General features: G+C 39.9%; 2 pseudogenes; both read left to right on the top strand.

Moving 5' to 3' along the window:
* The first annotated feature begins 237 nt into the window (after positions 1–237).
* Positions 238–781, top strand: LOC143657972 (ferritin heavy chain pseudogene; annotated as a pseudogene).
* Positions 782–3,449: 2,668 nt separating this feature from the next.
* On the top strand, positions 3,450–5,097 carry LOC143656815 (protein lin-28 homolog A pseudogene; annotated as a pseudogene).
* Positions 5,098–13,066: the final 7,969 nt, after the last annotated feature.

Here is a 13,066-nt window from a genome sequence, read left to right as displayed (position 1 = left end):
GGCTATCCAATTGTTTCAGAACAGTTTTTTTTAAAAGAGTATCCTTTCTCCAAATTGCCTTGGCTTGTTTGCCAAAAGTCAGTTGAGGGGAGATATCTTCGTGTAGAGTCGCCGAGGTTTCCTGCTTCAACAGTGCTTGAACAGAGCCTGGTGCTTGCCCCCTAAGTTGGCCATGCATTGCTGCCCTCCACCACTGCTCCAGTGCCACACAGCTGCTGCTTCCACCCTCAACTACCCACCATGGCAACTTCATCCATCCAGGGGTGCTAGAACTACAACCTGGACTCAGAGGCTGCCATCAACCATCAACCTGGAGCCCTATGCCTCTTACATCTAACTGTCAATGTCTTGCTACTTTGACCTTGCTGATATGGCTTTGAAGAACTTTGCCAAATATTTTCTTCACCAATCTCAAGAGGAAAGGGATCATGCTGAGAAATTTATGAAGCTGTAGAGCCAAAGAGGTGGCCAAATCTTCCTTCAGGATATCAAGAAACCAGGAGACAAGAGTGAGAGCAGGCTGAATGCTAAGGAGTGTGCATTACACTTGGAAAAAAGTTGAAACAGTCACTACTGGAACGGCACAAACTGACCACTGACCAAAACGGCCCCCACTTGTGTGACTTCATTGAGACACACGACCTGAATGAACAGGTGAAATCCATCAAAGAATTGGGTGACTATGTAACCAACTTGCACTAGATGGGAGCCCCAGGATTCTGGCTTGGCAGAGTACCTCTTTGACAAGCAAACTCTGGGAAACAGTAGGGATGAGAGCTAAGCCTTATGCTGTCTTCCTGGGAGCTACGGGGTGAGTTCTGTGGTCACCACAGCAGTGCATGCACGTTGGGTTTACCTCTATCTTTTCTATAAGTTGTATAAATACCTGCCAAGTTTTTTCACTTGTACCATTCCTTCAAATAAAGTAATTTGGTAGCCACCTCCCCCAAAATAAAAACTCAGCTGGACATATGTATGGGTATATTTTGGTCTTTATTCTGTTTCATTGTCTATGTTTATGCCAATATCATACTGTAGCTTGAAATCAGATAGTGTTAGCTCCTCCAACTTTGCTCTTTTTAAGGTTGTTTCTTCTATTCTAGGTCCTTTGCATTTCCACACAAACTTTAGAATTGGCTTGTTAATTTCTGTCATAAAACCTACAGAGATTTTCATTAGGATTGTGTTTGGGGAGTTGATATCTGAACAATATTGGTATCTTAGTATTGAGTTTTCCTACCCATGACTATGGTAATATCTTTTACAATAATTTAGGTCTTCTCTAATTTCCTTCAACAATCTTTTTTAGTTTTTAGTGTGCAGGTCTTGCACCTCTTTTTATCAAATTTGTCTTTAAATATTTCATATTTTTGATGGTATTGTAAATGATGGTTTTTATTTTAGCTTCTAGTTGTTCTGTGCTAGAATATAAAAATACAATTTTTTAAAAAGATTTCCAGGTACATTTTAATAAGTAGTTATACAACAGATTTTAAAGTTAGGTGTGGGTTACAGTTTCACAGTTTTTCGTTTTTTCTTCTAGCTGCTCCAAGACACTGGAGACCAAAAGAAATATCAATATAATGATTCGGCAATCATACTCATTTGTTAAATCCTATCTTCTCTGTTACACTTTTCCTCTCTTTTCTTCTTTTTTGTGAAAGATGCAATTGATTTTTAATGATCTTATTACGCTGCTGCCTTGCTAAATTCACTTTATTGTAGATTCCGTAGGGTCTTCTACCATCGCATCATCTGCAAAGACAGTCTTACTTCTTCCTTTCCAATCCGGATGTGTTTGACTTATTTTTTTGCCTTATTGCCCTGTGTAGCATCTTCTGTACAATGTTGGGTAGTAGTGGTATGAGTGACTTCCTTGCCTTATTTCTGATCTTAGAGGAAAAATACGTAATTAATTATGCAGTTAGCTTTTGTTTTTTGTGGATCCTTTTAACAGGCTGAGGAAATTCCCTTTTATGCCTAATTTGCTGAGATTTGTTATTGTTTTTAAAATCAAGAGTGGATATTAGATTTTTACAAATGTCTATTTTTATTTTATGCATCTTTTGAAATGATGATCATATGTATTTTTCTTTTTGGTTCATCAGTATGGTGCATTATACTGGCTGATTTTCAGTGTTAAACCACCCATGTGTTTTGGGGATAAGCACCATGTGGTTAGGATATACTATTCTTTTATACATCTCTGGATTTGATTTGCTAAATTTTGTTGAGGATCTTGGAAGCTGTGTTCATGAGGGATATCAGTTTGTAGTTTTCTTTTCTTGAAATGTCTCTAGTTTTCAAACTAGAATAATGCTTACCTCAGAGAATGAATTGGAAATATTCTCTATTTCTCAATTTTCTAGAGGAGCTTGTGGAGAATTTATATATTTTTTTCTTAAATATTTGATATAATTCACTATCTTAAGCCCTCTCGGCCTGGTATTTAATGTGTGTGCATGTGTATGGAAAGGTTTTTAACAACAAACTCAATTGCTTTAATAGATATGGCACTATTCAAATTACATATTTCTTTTTTGAGTGAGGTTTGTAGTTTGTGCCTTTTAAGAAATCTGTCCTATTTATCTAAGTTATTGAGTTTATTGGTAGCACATTGTTCATGATAATCCCCTATTATCCTGTCAATAGAATCTGTAGAAATGTCCCTCTCTCATTCCTGATATGGTCATTTATGTCTTTTTTCTTTATTTCTTAGTCTCTCTGGCTACGGATGTCTCAATTTTATTGAACTGCTCAAAGAATCAGTTTTTTTATTTCATTGATTTTCTCTATTCTGTTTCATCTTTCTATCTCACTATTTCTCTTGTCAGTTCCTTTACTCTGCTTTGGGGATTTACTTATTTATTTATTTATTATTATTTTTTTGTATGGCAGGCACTGGGAATTGAACCCAAGTCTCCGGCATGGCAAGTGAGAACTCTGCCTGCTGAGCCACCATGGGCCACTCTAATTTATTTTTATTTTTCTAGGTTTGTTTTTTTTTTTAAGGCAGAAGCTGAGGTCACAGGTTTGAGAATTTTTTTTTCTAACATAGGCATCTGGTTTTATTTTATTCCATTTTTCTCTGAGCACAGTTTTACTTGCATTTCACAAATTTGATCCACTGTACTTTTATTTTCATTTTGTTCAAAATACTTTCAAATGTCCCTTTTGATTTCTTCTTTTAACTCATGAGTTATGTAGGAGAGTGTTTTTTATAGTTTCTAAGTATTTAGTGATTTTCCAGATATCTTTCTGTTATTGATTTCAAATTTAATTTCATTATGGTCTGAAACCAGACTCTTATAATTTCAATATTAGACATGTTATGGGTGCGGGGGAAGATGTAGCTGCCTGTTCTCCAAACAACCCCTTTGCCTCTGGACATCTCTGGGGCCAGCAGCCGTGGGACCACGGGCTGGAGGCCGCGGGCTCAGGTGACCACCATGGGCTCTGTGTCCAACCAGCAGTTTGCCTCGAAGGCAGCACAGCTGGAGACTGCCCGCAGCAGTGGTGCCAGAGGAGCCACAGCAGCTGCATGGTGCCGGTGTCTGTTATGTGGCTTAATATGCAGATGGGATTCAGTTTCCAGTCCATGACCACCTGTGCCCAGTTGCGCTCAATCCCCCAGTGGATTTTGTGCATTGGAGTAAACTGCACATGGAGGGCTTCCAGAGCCTGAAAGAGGGTGGGGCAGTGGAGTTCAACTTTAAGAAGTCTGCCAAGTGAGAAAGGGGGAAAGTTCAACTTCCCCATTTGGAGAAGTCCTGATATTCTCACAAACAGTGGGCGTGGCCAAATTAATAGGCTGAGGTCTCAAGGTTGGGTTTTGTTCTTATGGAATTTATCCTGGCAAAAGATATGCTAAGCCTACTTAAAATTAGGCCTAAGAGTCACCCTCCAGAGAACCTCTTTTGTTGTTCAGATGTAGCCTCTCTCTCAGCCAACCAGACAAGAAAACTCACTGCCCTCCCCCTTTCTATGTGGGACATGACTCCCCCTGGCAATGTGGGACAGAAATCCTAGAATGAGCTGGGACTCACCATCAAGGGATTGAGGAAATCTTCTCAACCAAAAGGGGGAAGAGAGAAATGAGACAAAATAAGTGTCAGTGGTTTAGAGATTTCAAACAGAGTTCAGAGGTTATCTTGGTGGTTATTCTTACGCATTATATAGATATTCCTTTTTTTTTGAGTTTAAGGTGTATTAGAGTGGCTAGAAGGAAGTGCCTGAAACTGTAGAGCAGTGCTCTGGTAGCCATGTTTCTTGATGATGATAGCATAATGTTGTAGCTTTCGCAATGTGACTGTGTGATTGTGAAAACCTTGTGTCTGATGCTCCTTTTATCTATGGTATGGACAGATGAGTAAAAAATATGGATTAAAAAATAAACAAATAATGGGGGAACAAATGTTAAAATAAACTGAGTAGATTGAAATACTAGTGATCAATGAAAGGGAGTGGTAAGGGACATAGGAAAAAAATAGGGGGAGCAAAGGTTAAAATATATTGGATAGATGGAAATACTAGTGGTCAATGAGAGGGAAGGGTAAGGGATACGTCATATATGAGTTTTTTGTTTTTAATTCTTTTTCTGGCATGATGCAAATGTTCTAAAAAATGATCATGGTGATGAATATACAACTATGTGATGATACTGTGAGCCATTGATTGTACACCAGGTATGGAATGTGCGTATGTTAAGAACGTTCGTGTTTGTATGTTGCTTTGTTTTGTCAATAAAAAAGAAAAAAAAAGAAGTCTGCCAAGGGCCTGGAATCTCTCAGTGTTACTGAATCTGGTGGAATGTTCTGTATTGGGAGTGAGAGGCAGCCAAAGGGGAAGAACATGCAGAAGCACAGATTGAAGGGAGACAGGTGCTGCATCTGTGGAGGTCTAGACCATCATGCCAAGCAATGCAAGTTATCACCCCAGCTCAAGAAGTGCCACCTCTGTGAGAGCATTAGCTGTATGGTGGCATCATGTCCACTGAAAGCTCAGCAGACCCCCAGCTCACAGGAAAAGCCCTCCTACATTTGGGAGGAAGAAGAAGGGATCCATAGCCCTGCCCTGATCCCAGAGGCCCAGATTTGAGCAATAGTGCATGGAGGCAATCCTTTTGTGATCAGGATGTCCCAAGGAGCAGATGTCAATCTGCAGAGTGGAGAAAATGGGATAGGGTAAATAGGGGGGCAATTGGAACTGCCTTGTATCTTAGGCTGGAGTCCATAGCAATACCCCCTCTTCCATATTTGTGGGAGAAAGAGGTGAGGCAAAGGAACTCCAACCATGCTCTATCCAAATACGAGTGAGGGCTTTCAGGAGAAATACCTGCAGTGTCTGCATGAAATATACTTAGAATATCCAGTTTTTTTGACAGTGGCATGTATAGGGAAGCTGTTTTCTTTTGAAAGAGGAGTTATTAAAATTTCTCATGCCAGAGTGAAAAGGTTAAGTATGAGAGCATATTGGTGAACCCAATCCAGGAGGCACTACATTCTGTAGGAAAGAATCTCAGGGGTAGGGCAGTACTTTTCCATGTCTTGTCTCCTCACAATCCATGCTTGGGACAAGGTGCTGGGGACTGTCCCAAGCAGTGGATTGTGAGGATAGACAAAAGGGGTGGTTGGTGGAACAGCTGCAGACCGACTGCTCCTATGCCCACACTTACCCCATTCTGGGTCAATACGATTTTGTTTATTTGCTCCCTTAGATATCTGTGCCTTGGGTCCCACTTTCTTCAGGATGCCAACTGCACTAGCTATGTGTGAATGACACATCTTGTGAATTTTTACTTTTTTTCTTAATATGAATATTCTGGTCTTGTGTTTTTGTATATTTTAATCTAAGCTTTCATTCCTACACTGTGTTCTCAGGTACATGAGCAATCTCAGGGATAAGTTCAGCAGAAGCTCCAGGTCTACACAGCAGAAAAACTTTTTTAATGTTGTTGCTTTATCATTACAAAGAACAATTATTTAAACTACCTCATTTTTGCCAATTAGAGCTGGTTTTCCTGCCATAGTGTCCTCCTGAAATCCCTACCTTTCATGGGAGACTAGGTTTTAATTGGGTTGCACCATGACTTGATCTCCTGTAAGACTGGAAAAAAGTTTAAATGGGAAGATGGTGCAGAGAGGTAAGGAGATGCTGTGCCAGTTTAAAGGTCAAGAGAAGAAGTCAAGGTTAGGTGAGAATTATCTATATATGTAAGAAGGGATTCCTTTTCCAAGCCTTTTAATCTTAGGACACAGGACTTGCTTGGTACATCAGATCCATCCTTCACTGGATTAGGCTAGGCCTGTCATGCACCATGGGTGTGTGCGTGTGCGTGTCCAAACGTGGATGTACGAAGCAAAGACTAAAATGTCTTCCCCAAATGTTGGCCCCCTTCTAGCTATTTTATTGGCCTGGGCTTTGTAGAACTTCATGAGTTGCTGATTTGGTGATTGCTAGGTGGCCTAATTTGTGTAAATATAATGTGTTGGTTTTTCTCCATGTTCTTTTGCAGTTTTTATTGTTTACAAACTTCTTTTTATGTTTTCAAAGAAAAATAGCCAAAGCATTTTTGACAGAAGATTCTGCACCAGACAAAAGGATCTGAAACATGCTTGGGGGCCTCTCTTTGAAGTGGGGATCTTGAACCATCCTATCTTTTGTGTTCCTCTATTTCCTATTTTGGACTAGATCTCCTGTCCTAAAAACTTACCCCATTGCCCCTCTCCAGCTCACCTCTCTCCACGCCCCCATATACATTTAATTTGGAGGGTATCCCCCCTCTTCAATGACTTATGAATTACCTGAGAACACTCCATCCTTCATTCCCAACCTTTTGCGTTAAGACCATTCCTCAATATGATTCATGCCAAAAGATTAACATTTCTGTACTTGATTGACCAAACATATTTAATCATCAATCCTAGGATAGAGAGAAACAATGGGTCAGTGGTGTTTCTATGTAGAAAATGGAGTTGAGAGACCAAGAAAGGGAAAATGAATGTATATCCAGGAACTTTTATGCAGGTGCAAGAAACTTATGTCAAAGTGGTCTCAATATTGTTTAATAGGAGACAAAAGAATGTAACTCCATGTTTACTTCTAGAAAACCAAAGCTTTGTGGGGACTTTCAAATTTATAGGGAGGAAGGAAGGGTAGGAAAGCATGTACCTGTCTGTTCTTTTCTTAATCCTTTCCCTCATTCATGAAGACTGAGCCTCCTTGGGCTTTGGTGGCTTTATTACTGGGGTATGTTTTTTGATGGCTGATTTTGTACTAGATACTTTCCTTCCTGCTATCATTTTTAACATATGCTGACCCTTTCCCCTTCTCCTCTGTTTCCTGGGAATAAATGAAGACTCATTGGAACACCATCAACAAAAAAGACATGTTATGGCTCCATCTTGATAAATGTCCCATGTGTACTTGAAGATTGTTCCAAACCCAGTTCTTGGAGGACTTGAGTGGGGGCAGCCTGAAGACCAAAGAACACATTAGGAATGGAGTTAGACATGCATTTTAATCAGGACTTACGAACAGGAGAGGATATTCCACAGTGATGGCTCGGTGTGGACAATGAAGGCTAGCACTCTGCAAGAGAAGCAGGGAATGCAAAGACTTGTAAGAGTTCAGGACAAAGACATTTCATAGGGTGTGACAACACAGTTTCAGCAGGGTCTCATGAAACAGGAGGTTTGTTTTCAGCAGTGATCAGGGAAGGGGAGTTTCAATGCCTTGTTTATAATACCATTTGTATATTCTTTCTCCCCTGAAGAGGTCTGGTGACGTTTAATGTTGGTCCTGGTCATGTAGGTGTCTATGAGCAATGACCTGCTGTCAATATGGACAGGAATCCCAGGCCCTGGATCCCCACAAAGATAATGTATATTTTGCTGTTGTTGTGTTCCATTAATATCAATTCGATATGGTTGATTGTTCCAGGCTCCCTCATCCTTCTATTTTCTCACTCAACACCTGAGGACCCCCTTTCCACACCAGGCATCTCCTTTGATAAGTCTCCCTTGTGATGTGGTCCATTTTCCAAGCTCTGATATCTTCCATTAGGACCGCAGAAAATTCTCTTTTCAAGCCTTAGTACTAGAATGGGTAACCCAGAACCTTATTTAGATACCCCCCCAAATTCAAGTGTTGAACTTTAAACCATTAATTTACAAGAAAAATATCTGGAAGTCTGACTAAGGCTCATGTATAAATAGATTATGAGCTGTCAGTATGATTAGCTTCAGAAGTGAGTTTAAAATATGGGAAGAGCTTAGAACCTGGAGAGGGGTAAGGGGACTTTAAACTGCATTGGCAAACAAGAATGATATCTTTACTAACCTGTATGCTTGTTCATGGTATTTTGATTTGGGGGACTGATGGAGTTTAAGGGGGACTAAATGAGCACCCCTAGAACACCTCTTAGTACCATCTCTGTTTAATAGCATACTCATGATCTACATTAATAGAAGTATGTTGTTCAAAAGAAGGGGATTATCCCACTGCCCCTCTAAACACATGATTTTAGATGAGATGGATGACCTAGAGCTTGCCTGGAGAAGAAGAGATAGAATAGCAATAAAATACTATGGAACAGATCACACCAACAGCACTGAAGATGTTTAATTTGGAGAGTGAGCATAGCTTCTCCCCAGTTCAGGTTTCCACATCATGAGAAAAACTTTGAAAACAGGTATTACCTCTGGAGGAGAAGTAGATGGTGAAAGGTTGGCCAACACTGTGGGGGAAACCTTGTACCCTCCCTTCGACTTCAACCATGCTATTCCTTTTTGTCTGTGGGGCAGTGCAATGTGATGGTTGATAGCTTGAGCTCTGGATCCAGACTGGGTTTTAAACTGACAGGACTACTTATTGGCTTTGTGGCCTTAAGCAAACTTCTTATTTCTGCTACATACCTCGGTTTCCTTGACTACATAATTAAGGTTAAAAATAATTTCTTTCTGGACTCCTCACCCACCAAAAAATAGTGGAGTAAAGTGCTACAGGTGCTGATCCCCAACAGAATCTTTGGACAATTAGCAAAAACTGACAGAACCATATTCCTCAGAACTTCGGAAACTAAAGTGTTGCAGTAACTAAGCAAGTGTCAAGTCGAGTAAAAGTAGCCTGAGAAACAGTAGGAAAACTCATGGTGCCCTTTGTGGGCCCTCCACCAACTTCTCTCCATCACATCGTGGATCCAGTCTGTGCTCCCATTGTGGTTTCCTGGCCCTGTTCCACAGGGCACAGAGTAACCCTTATATGCATATTGGGGTGCCTATATGTCAGTACCAGTTTACCAGAGGAAGCCTTAAAGGGTGAAAAAAGAAACTTGTCTAGGGATCCTTCTCCAAGAATTTTTCCTGAAGGGAGTAAAGCAGCTTGCAGACAGCTAAAGTAGTCTGCAAGGAACAATGAAGGTAAAGCAATGTGCTGGTTTGAAAGGATGTATGTCCCCGAGAAAAGCCATGTTTTAATCTTAATCCCATTTCATAAAGGCAGAATAATTCCTCTTCAATACTGTATGTTTGAAACTGTAATCAGATCATCTCCCTGGAGGTGTGATTTAATCAATTGTGGTTGTTAAACTGGACTAAGTGACGACATGTCTCAACCTGTTTGGGTGGGTCTTGATAAGTTTCTGGAGTTCTATAAAAAAGGAAACATTTTGAAGAATGAAGGAGATTCAGAGAGCAGAGCAGAACAACATAGCCACAAGAAACAGAGTCTACCAGCCAGTGACCTTTGGAGATAAAGAAAGAAAACATCTCCTGAGGAGCTTCATGAAACAGGAAGCCAGGAGAAGAAGGTAGCAGGTGATGCCGTGTCTGCCATGTGCCCTTCAGATGAGAGAGGAACCCTGACCATGTTCACCATGTGCCTTTCCAGATGAGAGAGAAACTCTGACTGCGTTTGCCATGCGCCTTCTGACTTGAGAGAGAAACCCTGAGCTTCATTGGCCTTCTTGAACCAACGTATCTTTTCCTGGATGCCTTAGACTGGACATTTCTATAGACTTGCTTTAATTGGGGCATTTTCTTGGCCTTGGAACTGTAAACTAGCATCTGATTAAATTCTCCTTTTTAAAAGACATTCTGTTTCTGGTATATTGCATTCCAGCAGCTAGCAAACTAGAACAAGCAGCCTGAAGCAAAGGACTACCTTCATTAAGCCATACAATACAGTACCCAGGAGGGGTCCCAGAAGAAGGAAAAAAGGGGAAAAAGGAATATTCAAAGAAATACTGGCAGAAACCTTCCCAAATTTAATGAGAGAAATGAATATGCATTCAAGAAGTCTAACAAACCACAAATAGGATAAACTTTAAAAGAACCATGCCCAAGAACAAGTAAGAGCATTCTGAAAGCTGAAAAAGAAAAGTTACATGTGATGTGTAATGGAGTCCCAATAAAATTAAGTGACAATTTATCATCAGAAACCAAGGAAACAAAATGGCAGTGAGATAAAATATTTAAAGTGCTGAAAGAAAACAATTGCCAACTAAGAATTTTATATCCAATGAGACTATCTTCAAAAATGAAGGAGAGATCAAGACTTTCCCAGATAAACAAAAGCTGAGGGAGTTTTTCATAACCAGAACTTCCCAATAAGCAATGCTACAGAGAGATCTTTAGATGGAAAGAAAAGTACTCTAGACAGTAAATTGAAGTGGCATAAAGAAATAAAGACTTCCAGTATAGGTGATCATGAAGTCAATTAAATACCAGTACTATTGTATTGTATTTTTTTTTTTTGGTATGTGACTCCCCTTTTCACTTCTTACAGGTTATAACATGTGAAAGGCATGCAAAGTAAAGATAAATCTATGTTGGAATGTATAATGTATAAAGATATAATTTGTAAAAAGTACAACAAAAAGGTGGGAGAATGAAGAGGTATAGGAACAGTGTAAGAAATTTCAATACACCACTTTCAAGAATGAATAGAACAAAAGATGGAAGCAACCTAAGTACCCATCAGCTGATGAATGGATGGATAAACCAAATGTGGTGCATAAATACAATGAAATATTATTCTTCCATAAAAAAGTATGAAGTTTGGATATCTGCAATGACTTGAAGACATCATGTTGAGTGGAGTAATCCAGACATAAGAGAATAAATATTGTATGATCTCCCTGATGTGAAATAATTAGAATAAGCAAATTCATAGATTCAGAAACTAGAATATGGGTTAACAGGGGCCAAGTGGATATAGGGATGGGGGGGTGAATGCTTAAATTTTACAATTTCTCTTCAGGGTGATAGAAAAGTTTTGGTAATGGATGATTGTGATGGTAGCACAATACTGTGAATGCAATTAACAGCACTGAATTATACATTTGAATGTAGCTTAAAGGGGGAAATTTTAGGCTATATATCTGTTACTAGAATAAAAATGTTAAAGAGAAAGACAGGACTGTACAACACAAAGAAAACCCTAATGGACTATAGTTAATAGTACAATTATTATAATATTCTTTCATCAGATGTAAGAAATGTATCACACTAATGCAAGGTGTTAATAATAGGGGAGAAATATGGGAATTCTGCATTTTCTGCATGTTTTTTCTGTAAACCTACGATTTCTCTAATAAAAAAATTGTTTTCACCTAATAGAACCGTGATGAAAATTAAATGAGTTAAGGCTGGTAAAGTGGCTACCTGGCCCAGAGTAAGTACTCTATAAATGTTAGCTCTTCTCTGCTCACCATCTCTTTGATTATTCCTTGTGAAGTAAAGCACAAGATTGCCCATTGAATGACCCTGAAGGTTCTATCTGGGTTGCCAGGCAACAAGCTATCTGGGACCACTGACTCCCCCTCCCTGAGCAGGAGGAGCTGTACATGATTTCAACTTCCTCAAGAGAAAGGGGTGCTAGTAGCTCACATTCCAATACAACTCTCTCGAATAGCTGGCACTTGAGCCTGGATTGTTTAAGGGCAAGTTCTCATCCTTGCCCTGTACAAAGGTAGAGGATCCTTTCCTGGAACACAGCCTCAATGTGTCTAGCTCTTGCATGTCTCTTAGTGGAAGGGGTTGAAAGATGGGAACATGTATCTCATCTCGCTGACTGAATTTCCCCAGTAAATCCTGCTCTGTGCCCAGACTACATGCTGTGGTATTTGCTTTCATCTCCCTTCTCATACCTTTCTCGGAACTGTTTCACTCATCCTCATCCTTATTCTCTGAAAACAGGCATGTCTCCAGGACATCCTCACTCAGACCCACCAGCATCCTAAACCTTTAAAATGCTCAAAATCGAATTCATTTTTAGCCTTCATAGCTAGCAAAGCAAATGAAAATAAACTATAAACCTCATCCCTTCTGTACTCATTAACTTGATGATTTATACTGTTATTTTTCATGTCTCTTGCCCAAAACTTCTAAGGATCCCAAGACTCCCTCCTCCACCCCCAACCACGGTCTGGGCTGGCACATGATTTCTAGAGCCACACTGTGTCTCTTCTGCCTCCTTCCTCACTCAGTCCCTCTTCCCCTCCAGGACCAGGCTGTGGTCTTTTCCTCCATTTCACTCTGCCAAACCTGTCTGGTTCATTTTCCTCCTCTGCTCAGACAACTTCACTGCATCCCTCTTACCTAAAAATGCTATAACTCTACACTCTGGAATTTGGGGCTATCCAAAAACCAGTTTGTTTCCAAGATTTAGTTCCTGTAGCTCCGCTATACTGTAGACCCTGTCTATTGGATGGCTTGCAATTCCTTATTCTTTCTAGCCTCCATAGTTCTGCCTATGTTGTCTCCTCCACTTCATAATCCTCCTGAACCACCTCTACCTGTCAAAATTCTACACATCTATCATGCTTATCTCAGATGTCCCTCTCCCCTGAAAATTTCCTTATAAACTTGCCTCCAATTAAACCCTTAGAGTGGTGGTGTGTCCTCAATTCGTGGCACTTGCTATATTGCACTGTATTATCTTCACATGAACACTTGTCTAATTTTCCTCCATTAGCATATATGTTCTTGAACTTAAGTGTCATGTCTTTTGTTAGTATCAGTTTACACCAGGTGCACTGCATTAGTCCTCAGGAATGTGTGTGTTG

This window comes from Tamandua tetradactyla, chromosome 15 (genome assembly GCF_023851605.1).
Source record: "Tamandua tetradactyla isolate mTamTet1 chromosome 15, mTamTet1.pri, whole genome shotgun sequence".
Taxonomy (NCBI): Eukaryota; Metazoa; Chordata; class Mammalia; order Pilosa; family Myrmecophagidae; genus Tamandua; species Tamandua tetradactyla.
The sequence above is the reverse complement of the archived record's forward strand: the minus strand, read 5'-3'. Positions and strand labels throughout refer to the sequence as shown.